The sequence below is a fragment of the Pollicipes pollicipes genome, unplaced genomic scaffold (assembly GCF_011947565.3).
Source record: "Pollicipes pollicipes isolate AB1234 unplaced genomic scaffold, Ppol_2.1 Scaffold_2463;HRSCAF=2893_pilon_pilon_pilon, whole genome shotgun sequence".
Taxonomy (NCBI): domain Eukaryota; kingdom Metazoa; phylum Arthropoda; class Thecostraca; order Pollicipedomorpha; family Pollicipedidae; genus Pollicipes; species Pollicipes pollicipes.
Window position 1 is genome coordinate 683 of NW_023596110.1, and position 16,561 is coordinate 17,243.

The window sequence follows — 16,561 nt, forward strand, 5'->3', positions numbered from 1 at the left end:
CCGCCCGGGTCTGACGTCTCCGCCCGGGTCTGAGGTCTCCGCCCTGGTCTGACGTCTCCGCCCGGGTCTGACGTCCCCGCCCGGGTCTGACGTCCCCCGGGTCTGACGTCCGCCCGGGTCTGAGGTCTCCGCCCTGGTCTGACGTCTCCGCCCGGGTCTGAGGTCTCCGCCATGGTCTGACGTCTCCGCCCGGGTCTGACGTCCCCGCCCGGGTCTGACTTCCCCGCCCGGCCCTGACGTCCCCGCCCGGCCCTGACGTCTCCGTCCTGGTCTGACGTCTCCGCCCGGCCCTGACGCCTCCGCCCGGGTCTGACGTCCCTGCCCGGTCTGACGTCTCCGCCCGGGTCTGACGTCGCCGCCCGGCCCGGCAGGTATTTTTCTGGTGCTGCAGACCTGTTACTACCTATTGGCTGGCCAAGTCAAGTGCAGCAAGTCGTGGCTGAAGCAGCTGCAGCAGAGTGTGCAGGACATCTCGCAGTGGGCCGACGAGGGTGAGATTTCAGGTTATCGCAGTGGGCCGACGAGGGTAAGAGTTCAGGACATCCGCAGTGGGCCGGCGAGGATGAGGGTTCAGGACATTTCGCAGTGGGCCGACAAGGATGAGAGTTCAGGTTATCTGGCAGTGGACCGACGAGGGTGAGAGTTCAGGATATCTCGCAGTGGGCCGGCGAGGATGAGAGTTCAAGACATCTCGCGGTGGGCCGACGAGGGTAAGAGTTCAGGACATCTCGCAGTGGGCCAGCGAGGATAAACGTTCAGGACATTTTGTATTGGAACACTGTGATATGAAATACAATATGAATGCTCAGGTCCGCCTCGGTTGTGTTCGGTAATGAGAACTAGACAATATGTTCGGGTCTCCTGGGTGCCACCAGCTGGGCTATTCATGCGAAATGTTCCACGTGTGTTCCTTAGAAAAAAATCAACGTCATCGGTGGCTCTCGCACGCACATCACCTTTTAGCCAGCCATCAACCGCACAGAACTGGCAAGGTACCCACTGTATTCCCCCTGGATACGCCCCATTATTGTCTGCCCAGTAGCTAGCCACGGCTACTGAATCTGTGTCCTGACCCGTCAGCACGCCCTAGGCTCGTGGGGACACAACCGCTGCACACCGCAGCCCGTCTGATCCAGCCCGCTGTTGGACCGTTGCAAAACTAAATCGCCCTTGCGTCCTTGGCGCCCGCTCCCTGTGGTAATGTGTGGGCTGTATATGTGTGTGTGTGTGTGTGTGTGTTTATGGCGGGCTGTGGGCAGTCGCCGGCGGGTGTAGATAGCTGAGCGCGGCCTTCTCTGTTCACAGACAAGCGCGCCACCCTCGGCAAGCACGGCGACATGTTCATGTGGATGCCGGAGGGAGGAGCTCTGCGTGGTGGTGTAACCTGGTGACGGTCATGCACTCGATGCAGGCGGGCTACATGGACAGGCGCAGAAGTACTCGGACAAAGCGCTCACGCAGATCAACCGGCTGAACGGTGAGGCCACGACCTCACCCCCTTCCCCCTACGCCTGCTGGACTTGGGCCGGTCGCTCCGGCGGGACGGCCGAGCATGGCGTCGATTGGAGGAGTCGAGGGCGGTGGGGGTTCCGGCCAGGGGCAAGTTTTGGCACGTGGTGGTGACTGACAGTAAAGCTATCAGATGTGCGAGCCATGCTATGTGAGATGCGCCTGTCGCGGCAGCGCTTGAAGCGGGTGGCCGCCTACAAAGTACAAGCTTGGCGTGGCGCTCGCTAGATGTCGCCGCTAAGGTGCTCGTTCCACCGGCAGCGACGGCGGACCGGCCGATCCTGCACACGTTCCAGCTGATGATCCTGGAGCACATTGTGCAGTGCCGCCTGGTGATGGGTGACAACGCTGGTGCCATCCAGGAGATCGCCAGCCTGTGTCACATCTGCCGTCAGCGCCGTCGCTGCTCACCGGCCACAGGTGAGCCGGCGACCGGGCGCTCTGGGCCGCTCGGCGGGCCAGGCCGACTGCGGGCCGGGCTGGCGCGGGTGGTCTGGTGCGTGGAAAGACGGCGTTTCGTACTGCCGGGAGGTTGTTGTTTTTTGCAAACGTGTGCTCAAGTCGTGGGCAGTTCAGGGTCTGCTTCCATTCATGTCACGCTGACATCGACGGGCTTTGCGCTCTTTTAACCACCACCTTGACCTGGGGGGGGGGGGGGGGGTGGGGGTCAATGCTGACAAATGACCGTCGTGCGTCCCCCCTGCGACATGGGCCCGCCGCTCGTCGTACACTGCCAACGTCGCTCTGCGAGGACGATTGGCTCAGCTGAGCGGCGTGGCGTGATGTGACGGCGTCACCTGTGTGTGGCAGGGCGCAGATCCACACGGTGCTGGGCCTGTACGCCATGAGCATGAACTGCATGGAGCCGGCCGAAGCCCAGCTGAAACGCCGCTCTCCGGGGTGAGTGACGACACGACGGCCGCGGACGAGCCCGTCGGGACCCGGCACACGTCCCTGCGCCCGTCCCTCCTTACGTCCCCCTCTGTGCTTCCCTCCGTCCCTTTCTGCACCGCCGTTCGTCCTCCAGCCGTCATTCCGTCCCTCCCTCTGTTCTTCCCTCGGTCTGCCCTTCGTTCCTCCGTCCTTTTCTCAGCGCGGTTCCTCCCTCAACCCCACCCCCATCCCTTCGCCCGTCCGCCGTCCCTCTTCGTGCACGTGCGGTTCGGTGTCTCCCCACCTCGGCCCCGTACCGACCTCGGAGGCAGTGCCCGTCTGATTTCCGACATACGGGTGTCTGCAAAGCAGCGCAGTCTCGCGCTGCGTTCGCCGCCTCCAAAATGGCCGAGCGATCGGTTCGTAAGCAGTTTTGGTGCGGTGGGTGACGGGGAGGTGAGGGTTGTGCTGCAAAGGCTGTCCCGGGGCATTCCGGTGGTGGTTGTTTTGTGTGATGGCTATCGCCCTGCAGCATTGGCCTGTTTTCAGGGAGGGTAGCACAATGAATGGACGCGGATTTCCCGTGGTCTGTTGTTAACGCTTCACTGTGCGGCCTGTGGCGGTTTCCGTCTTTTGGTGGGCGTGTGCTGCCGACAGCGTTCCTGCAGGCGAAACTGCGCCGTATGATTTACGTAATGGAAAGTACCAACTTAACTGCGTACTGCACATGTTAACCCTCGCGCCATCTTTGATGTCACTGAGTTTAGGTTTCATGTGATCATTTAGCTTCCATGCGTAAGCTGTGTAAGCATATGTAAGTCGTTTGCTCCAGCTTTGTCTAGGCGACTAGTGCTCATAAGATATTCGTCTTAAATTTTCAAGTGTTTTTATCTCCTAAGAGCTCGATGAGGCTGGTCCAACACGGATCTTCCGGCTAATCAGCCCAGGTGTCGTCTTTTTACGAGTTTCAGACTAGGCGGGCCTGTTCCTCTCGTAAAGTTTGGATTGATCCGACAGCTGCCAGCCTCAGCATGGATGAAAAATGAGCGTCGGCTTGTCCTCCCGATGGCCGTCGGTCCCCATCTTGCCCATACGGGACCGCTGTGCAGCCACCCTCCCGGACGACACCGAGGGTGACGTCAGTACCCAGCGTAGACAGCAGCGGGCGCTTGGTGGCCGTCCCTCAGCAGTCTCCGCCAGCGCCGGCTGGCCCGCCCGGCGAGCGGCCGCCAGCGGGGCGCCCGCCAAGCCGCGTTTCGGGACCGGGACCGGCCGTCCAGAGGCGCCGGCCCGCCCGCTCCGTACCGCTGCACACTCGCCGACGACAGGCCCGGCCAGCCCTTCAACTGAGGGCGTCATGTCCACCTGCCAGGCCGGCCTTGTTTGCGGCGTGTTGTGTCACGGTTCTCGGGAGCGCTGTCGCCCGCGAGCGGATGAAGCCGGCCGGACGGGTCGGCGGCGCGGGGTGGTCTCACTGCGGCGCTCGCCGTGCTGGGCGACGCGCCGCGCCGCTGCCGGACGGGCGGGCACGGGCGGGCACGGGCGGCTGGTCGGCGCGCCCACCGTCCCGGCGCGCCTCGGAAACTCCTCCGCTGCCTGCGAGAGTGCGACAGCGCGCCGCTCAGCCGGCCGCAGGGGCTCTAGGCGGATCTGGGGCGTTCCCACTTGACTTTTCCATCCCCTTCACCCCCCTCAGCCCCCCCCCCCTCCCCGCCCCGCCGATGCTGGGAGGCTTTGTCGGGTGGGGTGTAACTTATGCTGCCAAACGGGACGAATTGACGAGCGGATCGTGAAAGGGCGGCATGGACATTCGCCGTCTCCGGGCCAGGGTCGAAATGTTTTATTTCTCTAAAGGTTCTCACACCTTTAGAAAGTTGCTTTTTAGCATTGTAGTGGATGGCATGTTTTGGTCGGGTTTCCAAAGTTTCAAACCAATGCAAAAGGTATCATAAATGTACTACAACTTGTATGATATTCATTTTATGATCCTTTATTGTTCGGGGTAAAGGTCACCCCCACCTGTGCGCTGTCGGCAACGGAATCTTTCTACCCGTTATTCCTGAGTCAGGCATGGCTCAAGAATAACGGGTAGATGGATTCCGCTGTTGAAAGCCCGCTGGTGACGCGGACAGTGGACACCTGCATTCACTGATGTAGTATAGCCTGATCCCGTTAAATTTAACGACCCTTATTGGTAGTGAAGGTGAGCTGTCGCCAGCGAAGTCTACCCGTTAATCCTGAGCCAGACACGTTGACGGAGCCAATTTTGGTGTAGGCTCCGCGAAGCCGCAATTTTCCTCCGAAGGTCCGTGGTTTGGATTTTTCTTTGAGCCATTTCACGGCTGGCTTCGTCTTTGACTCCATCATTTTAAAACGGTTGACTTCGGCTTTGGCTTCTGCTTTACCATCGTTAACGGACGGCTCTGACGTCGGCCTCAAACACATCGCATTATCGACCCGGCTTGGGCTGCAGCCAAAACGACCTGGCGGTTATTCTCAGGACCTTTAAGTTGCCGCGGAACCAAGGTCTGGAAAATTATCAACCACCCTGTAAAAGCATGATAGTGTTTGGGGGTCCCATACAGTATAAGCAGACGCGAGAATGGTTGCCTTCTCAGAACAGCGGTGTACGCTAGATTCGGCTGCAGCTTCGTTCTCATGATTTTAAACTCACGGTTAAAGCCTTGACTCGCGTTTACGACGCTGTTCGAAGCTTGAGCTCGAAGCCGCTGATTTTGTTTTCATCTTTGCGTGCGTAAGGTTCCGGCTTCGCGGCATAAGGTTCCGGCTTCGCGGCATAAGGTTCGGGCTTCTCGGGATAGGGTTCTGGCTTCGTGTGCGGAAGGTTCCGGCTTCGCGGCATTGAGTTTCGAAAACACCGGCCTCGGAATGGGCTTTATATAAAAACGGGTAAGTTGACTTTAGCCCCGGCTCCACAGTTTCAAGCTTGAAAACCGCGGCTTCGACTTCGGCTTCATGTCATTGTCTCGCCTGGGATTCGGCTTCGAAGTTGTAAGTCTGGCTTCGTCCTGATCCCTGTTCTGAACATTAGAGTAATATTTCTAAGTCATGTTTCCAGTTTGGTAGAGCTTCGGGTATTTGCATTGATATGCGAAGAGAACTCGGGACTGATTTCTAGTTTTGGAATGGGCTGCGCACAAATGGAAATGGAACGCACGAAATGGAAAAGGCTGGCATATGTATTGGTGTCACAGGATACGGGGCTGGTTTGCTGATGTCCGCGGTTGGTTACGATCGGCTGACGCAGTCAGGAATCTGGTTGGTGTTCAATATCATTTGCAGTTCAGAGAATGAAACTCAACAAATAAAGGCATCAAATTTTGGCGAACGTTATATATTTATATGTATATATATATATATATATATATATATATATATATATATATATATATATATATATATATACATATATCTTAAAAAATGTGTGTGATATTGGCATATGGCATTATCAGTGTTGCATTTGTTCTCAGCAGCCCTGTATCTTCAAACTGAAATTCTCGTGCGCGGGGCTGAAGGACTAGCGTGGGAACGTCTTCAGAGAACGGGAAGTGAGGATGGAGAACCTCGGTGGAAACGGGTGTAGGGGTGGACATGACACCTCGGTGCGAGTGAGCGCTGTCCGCCGTTGGGGCTGAACAGCGTCGGTCCACGCTGGCGTGCGGGCGAACCCTGGCAGACCCGGCGGGCCCGGCGCGGTAGTCCCCCCGCCTCTGCGACGGGCGGCGGGGCGTCGTGGCTGCTGTCGGGTCTGCCGCAGTAGCCTTCCTCCCGCCTCTGCGACGGTCGGCGAGGCGTCGTGGCCGCTGTCGAGTCTGGCGCAATAGTCTTCCTCCTGCCTCCGCGACGTTCGGCGAGGCGTCGTGGCCGCTGTCGGGTTTGGCGCAGTAGCCTTCCTTCCGCCTCTGCGACGGTCGGCGAGGCGTCGCGGCTGCTGTCGGGTCTGGCGCAGTAGCCTTCCTCCCGCCTCTGCGACGGTCGGCGAGGCCTCGCGGCTGCTGTCGGGTCTGGCGCAATAGCCTTCCTTTCGCCTCTGCGACGGGCGGCGAGGCGTCGCGGCCGCTGTCGGGTCTGGCGCAATAGTCTTCCTCCTGCCTCCGCGACGTTCGGCCAGGCGTCGTGGCCGCTGTCGGGTTTGGCGCAGTAGCCTTCCTCCCGCCTCTGCGACGGGCGGCGAGGCGTCGTGGCCGCTGTCGGGTCTGGCGCAGTAGCCTTCCTCCCGCCTCTGCGACGGTCGGCGAGGCGTCGCGGCTGCTGTCGGGTCTGGCGCAATAGCCTTCCTTTCGCCTCTGCGACGGGCGGCGAGGCGTCGCGGCCGCTGTCGGGTCTGGCGCAGTAGCCGTCCTCCCGCCTCTGCGACGGGCAGCGGGGCGTCGTGGCCGCGGTCGGGTCCGGCCTTATCCGTCAGGTGTACCGCTCTAAAGGGCACAGTTCGCGCCGCAATGGACGCCCACGTCGCGTCCGTTTCACGGCGCGGTTTTTCTGATGCCTTCAAAGCGGATCTCAACGATCACAACGCGTCAAAACGGATCTCAGCGATCGCTTGGGCTCAGTAGCCTTTAGTCATTGGCTCGGACCTGCAACTTTTGCTAGGAAGGGCATTGTTGCGTCGTGATCCGATGGTGGCGTGATAATGACGAACTTGACGGCGGCGCCAGTGATGAGCCCGACTTCTGGTGGATCACGCGGTGTCCACCCCACTTCCGACTGGCGGCGCGCATTTTGAGTTAATTCCGGTTCCGAGTCAAGGATATAAGCCCATTTCGGAGTCTCGATTCCGATGGAGTCCACTATGGTAACAGCACGTAATACAAGTCAGAAAAGTACAAATATCATGGGAAGAATATTGTGATGCGCTCAGTGCTGCGTGTGGTCTACGTAAAGAACTCGGAGGAAGAATTATTTTTAGCTACATTTCTACTCCAGTGGTTCCAGCGCATGACCGGGATTACTTGAAATCTGGAATGTTTTACAAGTCTCATAGTGTCAACGCAAATTAAGATATTATTATAAGTCGTTGCCAATCGTTGTACAGAAACTGATAAGCACAGGGTAAAGCGCAATGCATCCTTTGGATATTGTGGATATCAGGACCCAAGATGGTCGTGCTGACCAAACAGCAAACTGATGAGATGACAAGCTGTTGAATGAGTTTATGCCAGAACACAGTTAACGGAAAAAAACAAGAATCGATAATCCGAAGCCATTTGCAAGAAACCCCTTCGGGCCGTTTGGGCTGCTCTGTATATATATATATATATATATATATATATATATATATACACATATATATATATACATATATATATATATATATATATATATATATATATATATATACGTGTGTGTGTGTGTATGCATTATAATATATATTTATTATATCAGTCAAAAATATTAAAGTAACAAATAACCTACAAATGAAGTAAAGTGCACGAGGGACATGGAGAAGAAGGTGGTAGAAGGCGCAAGCGATAGAGTGGCGGTATCCCAACGGCTTCGTGCAAGGAGAGGTCGATATATTTTATCACTCACCCACGAATTACTCCTGGGGCAGCACCGGAGATGCAAAGGAACGAAGGGCCCGACAACTGGGAGTTAAGATTAATCTAGTAAAAGAAGCATTCGCCGTTTTTGCAGGGGCACGTTGTCTGTCGCAGGTGCAGTAGATGCCATCATAGACGACAAAGCACGCTTAAGCTACCGTGGAAGTGATATGCCCTGCACTGTTATTTTTGCGCTGGTTTTGGCGTTCACACCCCAAAGCATGTCAACTTGAAGCCCCAGAGAAAAATCCTAAGGAGTGTGGATAATCTTCAGTTCTCATGAACTACCTGGCCTGTAGCACGTTGGCCTTTTCAGCAGTAGTCTGGTCGCCGGCAACGGCGACCTCTGCAAGGAACGGTGCATTAAGGCGAAAAGGGTGCCGTTTTATGCGAAATATCCGCGGACGAGCGTCGTATGCTCCGGCCAGACTTAGCAACGGCGCCGCGGGCACGACAGCTGCGCCTCTCAAGGAGCTGGCCGTGCCGGGCATCAAAGGTGTGCAGCACCACCCTAATACGCCACAACCGCGTCCGATGGAGGGTATCGGGGGTATCATGAAACAAGAGTTGGTTGGCCACACCGGACTTTAAGCGGATCACCGGTGGATGACCGGATCCACGGATCCAGAGGTGCTGCTCAGGTGATCGGACGCTACTCCGCGCGCGTGCGTCAGGTTGACCGACGTGGCATTTGGTCTGCTTACTGGAAACAAGACGTAGTGCATTATTGCGGCTTCAAAATAATGTTCGTGGTGTGTATTTCTCGATTTTGTAATTGTAAGAATCTGTGCCACTTTCAGTTGTGTACCGATTTCAAGCAATCACCGGCTGCGGGTCACAGAACTGTAGCCCCGGCTTTGATTTTCAATGAATTATATTCCGCTTTGGCTCAGGAAAGATGGGTGGATTCTGGGTAACCCCTGGCTCCACCTAAGATCAAGCACATGTCTGGTGATAGCATGATCTACATACCTCGACGCCGGCATTGACACTATAGTTAGGCAGGTTTAGAACATTGGCTTCGTTGGCTTGCTTTGGTGTTTTATATTCGCTACCTGTGCTGAGTTGCGCGTGTTTGCCATGCGACTACTTCGTGATCCGTCGTGACCTGCGGCTGACCTCCACTGACCCACCGTGACCTTCTCCACGTTGCAGACGTCGCAGGAGCGCGAGCTGTGGACGTTCGTCAACATGAACCTGGCGATCGTGTACCTGCGCATGGGTCGGCAGAGCGACTTCCTGGGCCTGCTGGACCGCATCAGCCCCGAGTCATTGCCCTCGCAGTCTCACAGCCTGCGCGCCGCCAGCTACTACGTCCAGGGTCTGCACGGCTTCTTCCAGCGCATGTACAACGACGCCAAGTACGCACCGGGACTGGCCGGGGTCGCAAGGGGGCGGGCGGTGGCTGGGTGCAGGCCGTCCGATAGGGACGGGTGTGGCACGGCACGACGGCCCCCGGCCAGTGTCAACGCGCCCATGGGAGCCAGGGGTGGGACGTGAAGTCACCCGTCCGTGTTGACTGGAGCACTCCTCCGCCACGCCGTCAGCCTTCAGTCGCGCCATGGCATGACCCGCTGGGCTGGTGACACTGCCTCACTGTGGGATGGTTGTTGGCCCTGTCGGTGCGAACCGGGGCCGGCCGGCTGGCCTCGCGTACTCCGTGTCTGCGCCTGGTGCTCCGTCTGCCGCTGGCGCCGTCCACCCCCGCGTGGGTCGTGCTCTGCGGGCTCTGTCCCGGCCACCGTCCGTCCCACACCGACACCGCCTGTTCGTCCGGCAGGCGCTATCTGCGGGAGACGCTGAAGATGGCGAACGCCGAGGATCTGAACCGTCTGACTTCGTGCTCGTTGGTGCTGCTCGGCAACATCTTCCTCTCGCTCGGCAACAACCGCGACAGCTTCAACATGGTCACGCCGGCCATGCAGCTGGCCAGCAAGATCCCCGACATCAACATCCAGCTGTGGGCGTCGGCCGTGCTCAAAGGTGGGGACCGGGCGTGTCTCCGCCGCCGCCGCCGCCGGGGATTCCCGGCCGCACCGTACGTTCCCGGACGGCGAGCCTGTCCCGGGCGGGGCTGGCAGGGCGTGGACCATTGACGGAGCGAGCCGGGACGTGGCGGGGCGGCGGCGTGCACCCCTCACACATCTCGTGAAAGTTTGCCGTGTAGTAACGCGATGGCTTTATGTAAAGGGCGTGGGGCGCGCCGTCCTCACAGGCCGTTCCCACGCCGCTGGCGTGCGAGCGGCCGCCGGCCCGCCCTGGCTGCGGCGACGGCGTCTCGCGTGTCCGGCGGCACAGGCTCGGTATCGGCCGGCGCCGACACTGATCGGCCGCCGTGGGGCGCAGTACCGCTAGCCGCGTCTGGCCGCGCGAAGGACGGCACGTCCGGCGGTGAAAGGCTGTCTGGCGAGCTGGCGGTGGCCGGCTGTCGCGCTGTCCGGCGAGCCGCGCCGGCGCTCCGCAGACTGTCCGATCTCCGGCTGATCCAGGCGCCGCGTGCCGGCCCGGCGCGGACCTCCCGCGGCTCGCGGCTCGCTGCTGCCTCCCGCTGACTCCCTCTGGTCTGGGACACGACCACGACCTTTCGCTAACCTCCGCCGGCTCGTCGTGACCTTTCGCTGACTGGTCGTTGCTCGACGTCGCCTGCGCATCTCCACCGGCTCGTCGTGACCTATCGTGACCTTCCGCTGACTACCTGGTCGTGGCTCGGCGTCGCCGGCGCGTCTCCGCCGGCTGGCGGCCGGACAGTCCTCTGCTGGCAGTCGTCCCACGGCGACCCGCGCGACCTCGTTCCGCCTGGCTCGGGCAAAGGGGGCGTGCAACCGAGCTGAGCGCCCCAAAAAAACGGCGCCCCGCTTCCTGGTGTGGCGAAGAGCCTGCAGGTGTTGCTCGAGTGAGAGTCACGCGGAACGTCGGTTTGCGGTGCGGGATGTCGTGCGAGACTCTGCAGAACGGGTCGAACGCCGGCGGGGAGGGCTGAAGCTCGGCCGGCGATGGCATCGGACACAGGAAGGCGTGTTTTGTTGCCTCGCCTTCTGGTTAGTGGAGTTTTTCGTCGGCCGGCGGCTCATTTCCTGTGCAGCAGCGCCCAGACGTCGGCAGCTTAGAGGACGGATTGTCTGTTCTCGTTAATACGCTGCGGTGGCCTGTTGTGCTCCGCTGCTGAACCCAGACTCGCAACCTATGGCATTCTGCAGAGGTGTACCATCAAACGTGCACCAAAAAAGGCAGACATTGTCTGCGAATTAGGATCAAACAAGGAAGGTACCTTCCAGGAATGCGCATTAGGAGCAGACGAGGAAGGTGACATCCAGGAATGCGCATTAGGAAGAGACAAGGAAGGCAACGTCTAGGGAAATTTGGCGCGATTCTGAGTCATTTCCATGCGCGCGCGAACGTGTCTTCGTAGATGTGTGGAAAGGCCTTTGTTTTTCCGATCTCTCCCGTTATGAAGGAGCATGTGAAGAGTTCGTTACGCCCATGCTGTCTGGGCTCCACTGACGCCACACCAGATGATTTTGGAGCCACCGCCGAGTGTGACCCAGCGGTCCGCCGGACAGCGCAGCCCACGCGCTGCGCGCCCAACCCAACAGCACGTGCTGTGTCAACTGAAGCTAGAGGTGGCAGACTGTTGACTGGGCCTTGTTCCGTGTTCGCGTGTTGGAACTAACACTGACTGGCGTCTAGGTGCTTCGCTGATGATGGCTGGTGGATCACGTTCCAAGCAAATGCGCAGTTGTTTCAACATGGGTTCCCCGTCATTCGGCAAATCGCATGCCGTATGTGATATGCACCTGGCTGTTTAGAAAAACGTCGGACATTGTATTATCCTCATTTGTAAAATATCAAGCAGTTACTGGGCGTCAGGTGTGTCTTCTGTTTCTTCTGCAAGGCTCTCAAAGTCAAGATATCAAAGGTCCGCTGGAGCAGTGGACGTGATGTTCGTAAGCCGATCAGATCCATTGCGAGGTAATCTTGACATGGTATCGTATGGCTTACCATATGCCCGTTATGAAAGTCCTGATGAGTCCAGTGGTGTGGGAAGGCGGCCAGGATTTCGTTCGAATGCTGCCAAAGCATTTGGTGGGGTGTGGTCGACATGGGAGCGCCCACCAGATCAGGACCTGGAGGCACTCGTGACGAACGAATGCGGCTGAACATTGGTAAATGCGCAGTGCAGCTGTAGTCATTCTACCCGCTGTGAACGGGTAGACGTTAGTAAATGGTGTAATGCAGTTGTCAGTCTACCCGCTGTGAACGGGTGGATGTAAATAAATGGTACAGTGCAGTTGTGGTCAGTTTACCCGCTGTGAACGGCTAAACGTTAGTTAATGGTGCAGCGCAGTTGTGGTCAGTCTACCCGCTGTGAACGGGTAAACGTTAGCAAGTGGGGCAGTGCAGTTGTGGTCAGTCTGCCCGCTGTGAACGGGTAAACGTCAGTAAATGGTGCAGTGCAGTTGTGGTCAGTCTACCCGCTGTGGGCGGGGGCGGTCCGTTTCATTCTGTTTATCATCAGGGAAACCCGGTAACAGCGTCACGTGATTTCTGTTAGAAGTTCCGTACCCTATGAGGCCACGTCACGATTCCGTTGCAAAGTCCCCATTGCCTTATCCATTGGATGAGGCTATAAATGGATCCACGGCATTTTCCCTCACAAAGTGGCACAGTCGTTCCGTATTTCCGCATCCTCAAGGCAGTGTTGATCCCCTATTTCGAATTCGAGGGACGTTAATGCATGGTGTCTGGATTTGATTGAATCAAGAGTACTCTAGTCAGCGCGTCGAATATGTTGATATTCTCTCTCTTTGGTTCGGAGGGTGTTGAAACAAGGCAGTTGATAAGAAATTGTCATTCAACAGCCTCCAGCTTTTTCCGGCGAACTTAACGTGCGTAGACGAGTGTCATTCGTATGAGTAACCAGTACTGCGTGATGGACCGCTGTGTGACTTTTCGCTGCATTACCCTCGCGATACGTCATTCGAGGCTGGCGCGGCTGTGGCCTGTCCCTGACATGCATACGGCCTCTGTGATCGACAGATCTGTACCGCTCCTGCGGCGAACACGCCAAGGAGAGCGCCGAGCTCCAGAAGCAGGCCAGCTTCTCGCAGACGCTGGTCAAGGACCAGTTCGCGGCGTCGCGCTCCCCCCATCACGCTCTGTTGCGCTGGACGGACGGCCCGCTGCCCAGCGAAGCCGGCTCCTCGCAGCCGACGGCCGCCACCAGCGGCGCGCCGACGCCGGCGCCGGCCGTCACCGCCGCGCCCGCCACGGTGACCGCGTCCGGCCCGGCGCCAGCCGCCGCGTCCGCCGGCGTGCCCCTGCCGGCCTCGGTGGCGACCCGGCCGCCGGCTCCAGCGCGGGCGCCCGCACCGGCCCCGGCGCCGGCGCCGGCGCCGGCTCCCACCCCCGCCCCCGCCCTCGCCCCAGCGCCGACTCCGGCTCTCACCGTCGTCCCCGTCCCTGCGCCGGCACCAGCTCCAGCGCCAGCTCCAGCTCCGGCTCCGGCGCCAGCTCCACCTCCGCCTCCGGCTCCGGCGCCCGTGGCGGCGATGAGCGGGTCTGCGCCGGCCGTGGCGGCAGCCTCCATGCTGGGCGCGGCCGTGTCGCTCTCCGGCTACCAGCCGGCTGGCTACGCGGCATCGGCCAGCCCGGCGGCCGCCGGCGCCTACGGCGTGATGGACGTACATCACGGTCGGCACCCGGCGTCGACGGCGGCGGCGCACCACCATGGCGTGGCGGGTCTGGTGCTGCCGCCGCACGGCGGCGCCGGCTACCCGCAGGCGCATCATCACCCGCTGGCCGGCCTTCAGGCCGTCTACCCGCCGGCCGGGCCTGGCATGATGTCGCTGCATCACTACGCCGGCCACCACTACCCGGCGGCGCCCGACGGCGGCGGCGGCATGCACTGAACGCCGCGGCCGGCCGCGCGCCGGCCCGCACTTGTGATAGCAGTACAACTCACCGCGCCGCGCTCCGGGCGGGGCGGGCTCGCCGTCCCGCCCCCGTTCCCGCCCCCGGGCGGCGGCGGGGCCACGGACGCGCCGTGGCGCGCGGTTAACGTACCGGCCGCGCCGCTGGCCGACCCTTATTTCGCCGGGATTGTGTATTTATTCGTCTTGTATGCTTTTATTGGAGTGCAACAGTCGGTAGTGTTGAGTATGCAGCAGATTGTTTTATGTATAGATTTTTAGCTCATAATAAAACCATGAACATCTCGGCTGGGCTTTAACCGCAGCGCTGTTTTCCGAAAAGTCTCGAAACGGGACGCGACCCTGACCTACCCGTTCAGCGAACTTATCCGTCCTGCTCGGCGAGATCTTCGCGGAGTCTGCTATGCCGCGGTGCATGTACTCAGAATGATCGCACCGACCGGAGACAGCACTAGAAGAAGTCGGCCAAAGCCGGCGTGGCTGAAAATCGATGCGACGGGCGCCGGCGGCAGTCCAGGCTTCGCCCTGTTTGCTGATGACGGCTCTGTGGGCTGTATCAGGGTCCGCTGCACGGAGGGAGTTCGGACGACCGCGGGGCTCCCGGTGCCAGCCGCGCGCAGCGGAGCCACTCCCCAGCGCGGCTGCCTTCCGGCCACCCTGCCGCCTTCTTCCCCGAAGACGAAGAGGGCGGTCATCGCCCGCCGTGGCCATGTGCTCATTGTCCCATGATTCGGTGGACGCTGCTCCGGGCGAATGACAGATGCGAGCTACGGGCGAGTGCCCCACAGTGTTCCCGCGCCGTGGCGAGGTGGTGGTGGAGCCGTTATTCGCACTGCTGGCCTGTGCTGGCGACACTTCTGGCCCAGGTGTGGACATTTTTGGTCTTCGGTTTTTCACCGCAGCCCCTCCCCCTCCGAAAAAAACAAGTGAAAAGTCCTGCGGGCTGTAAGTCAATGTCCTTTTTTGACGTTTACACCCGTGACAAATTTTGACCCGAGGCCGTATAAGGTGGCTGATCAAGGCCTATAAACACAGACCTGCAACGCCTGTACATGTAAGCCTACCAAACTTACAATTCTTCGATTCCCATCATTTGGAACTCTGGCGCTTGCCTTATCTGACTTATGGGGCAGCTTCAAATGGTGCTTGGATATCTCTGAAGTGCATCAGTGACTTAAAAGCACACTCGCAAATACAAGCCAGCCGTGAAAACGTGTTCGTAAGTTGGGAGAACGAGGTGATGTTAGGCCTGTGCAGGCGCACCACTATGGAACGTTGACCTGACCTGATCCGGCCCCTGCCGAAAGGTTGAATAGGTATCAATGGGCGCCTCATGATCTCAAGTCTTGATATTCGTTACTTAGGCCCCATTTGTCTCGGTTAAACTGTATTGTGTGTGTTCAGATTTACATGCAAGTGCTTACACATTTTATGGTGACTTCAAAAGCTTCTTGAGGTCATACACTTAAGCCGCTTTCAACTTGTTTCCGGTAGAGCTTCTCGCCAGCATTTTCACCTTTTGCATGCGCTTTTCTGAGCGCCGAGATTCTGGGGCGTCCAAACGTCCACCTTCGCACGGGCCTTGCCAACGAGCAACCCAGCTTGACTAGCGCGGATCGACCGGCCAGATGCGGAGCCGCGTTCTGTACCTGAGCCGTGTCCGGATCAGGCCGCGCAAACCACAGCCGGCCTTGTGGGGGTCACCGGCAAGGAGCTCACGGCGGGATGCTCTCCCAAGCCCACGCTGGCTTCCGTGCTGGCGGATTCTTCCAAAACCGTAAAGTGGCTGGCGCCTGGGTGTGAGGATGAAATGCGGTTTCTTGCCATTTCATGCCGCCCCGGAGATAGCCAAAATCATGGTCGGGACATTCGGCTCAGCGAGCGGCTGGCGGCTCCCCTGACGGTACCCACGTGTGTCGACGGGTGGTGCCCACGTGTGTCGACGGGTGGTGCCCACGTGTGTCGACGGGTGGTGCCCACGTGTGTCGACGGGTGGGTGCCCACGTGTGTCGACGGGTGGTGCCCCCAAGTGTGTCGACGGATGGTACCACGTGTGTCGACGGGTGGTGCCCACGTGTGTCGACGGACGGTGCCCACGTGTGTCGATGTACTGCGACCTCTTCCCAGGATTCCGCCCCGCTAAAAAGCATCTACTGAGAACGAGTGCGTTATCACGCGATCAGCGTGGTGAGAGCAGGCATGTGACTGCTAATGAGCGAACGCTGCACCCACGAAGGAATCACCGATCATCGTCACGTGGGTAGGCATAACAAGCCGTAAAAAACATGTTGCCAATCGTAAACATTGCAACACTGGCCAGAGTAAGATCCCTGAGTGCCTGATAGAGCGACGCCGCGGTAGAGTGCATTGGATGAGCGGTTGATGCATTATTTATCGTGCTAAAGCCCACGGCAACCAACCGGGCACTGCAACCCATTCTCGAGCAACTTTGTCGTTATGCGGGTGTGAATTCCAATGAAATATATGCGGGAACATTCGAGATAACAAATATGTCCTCGAAGTGACCCTTGTATACCTGCGTCTCGTGTAGAAAACTGGTGTGCGTGCGCATGCCGTTCGCATGTAGATATTTAAGAGCGCGGTACCCCTGTCGTAGTTGCGAAATTTGGAAAGAAAAAGCGCATGCATGCTTACAAGATTTTTTAACGCATTGTTCACAGGACTCAC

At 58.8% G+C, this 16,561-nt stretch overlaps 1 pseudogene; it reads left to right on the forward strand.

Annotated features, from left to right (window-relative positions):
• The first annotated feature begins 371 nt into the window (after window positions 1–371).
• LOC119097188 (MAU2 chromatid cohesion factor homolog) lies at window positions 372–13,832 on the forward strand (annotated as a pseudogene).
• Window positions 13,833–16,561: the final 2,729 nt, after the last annotated feature.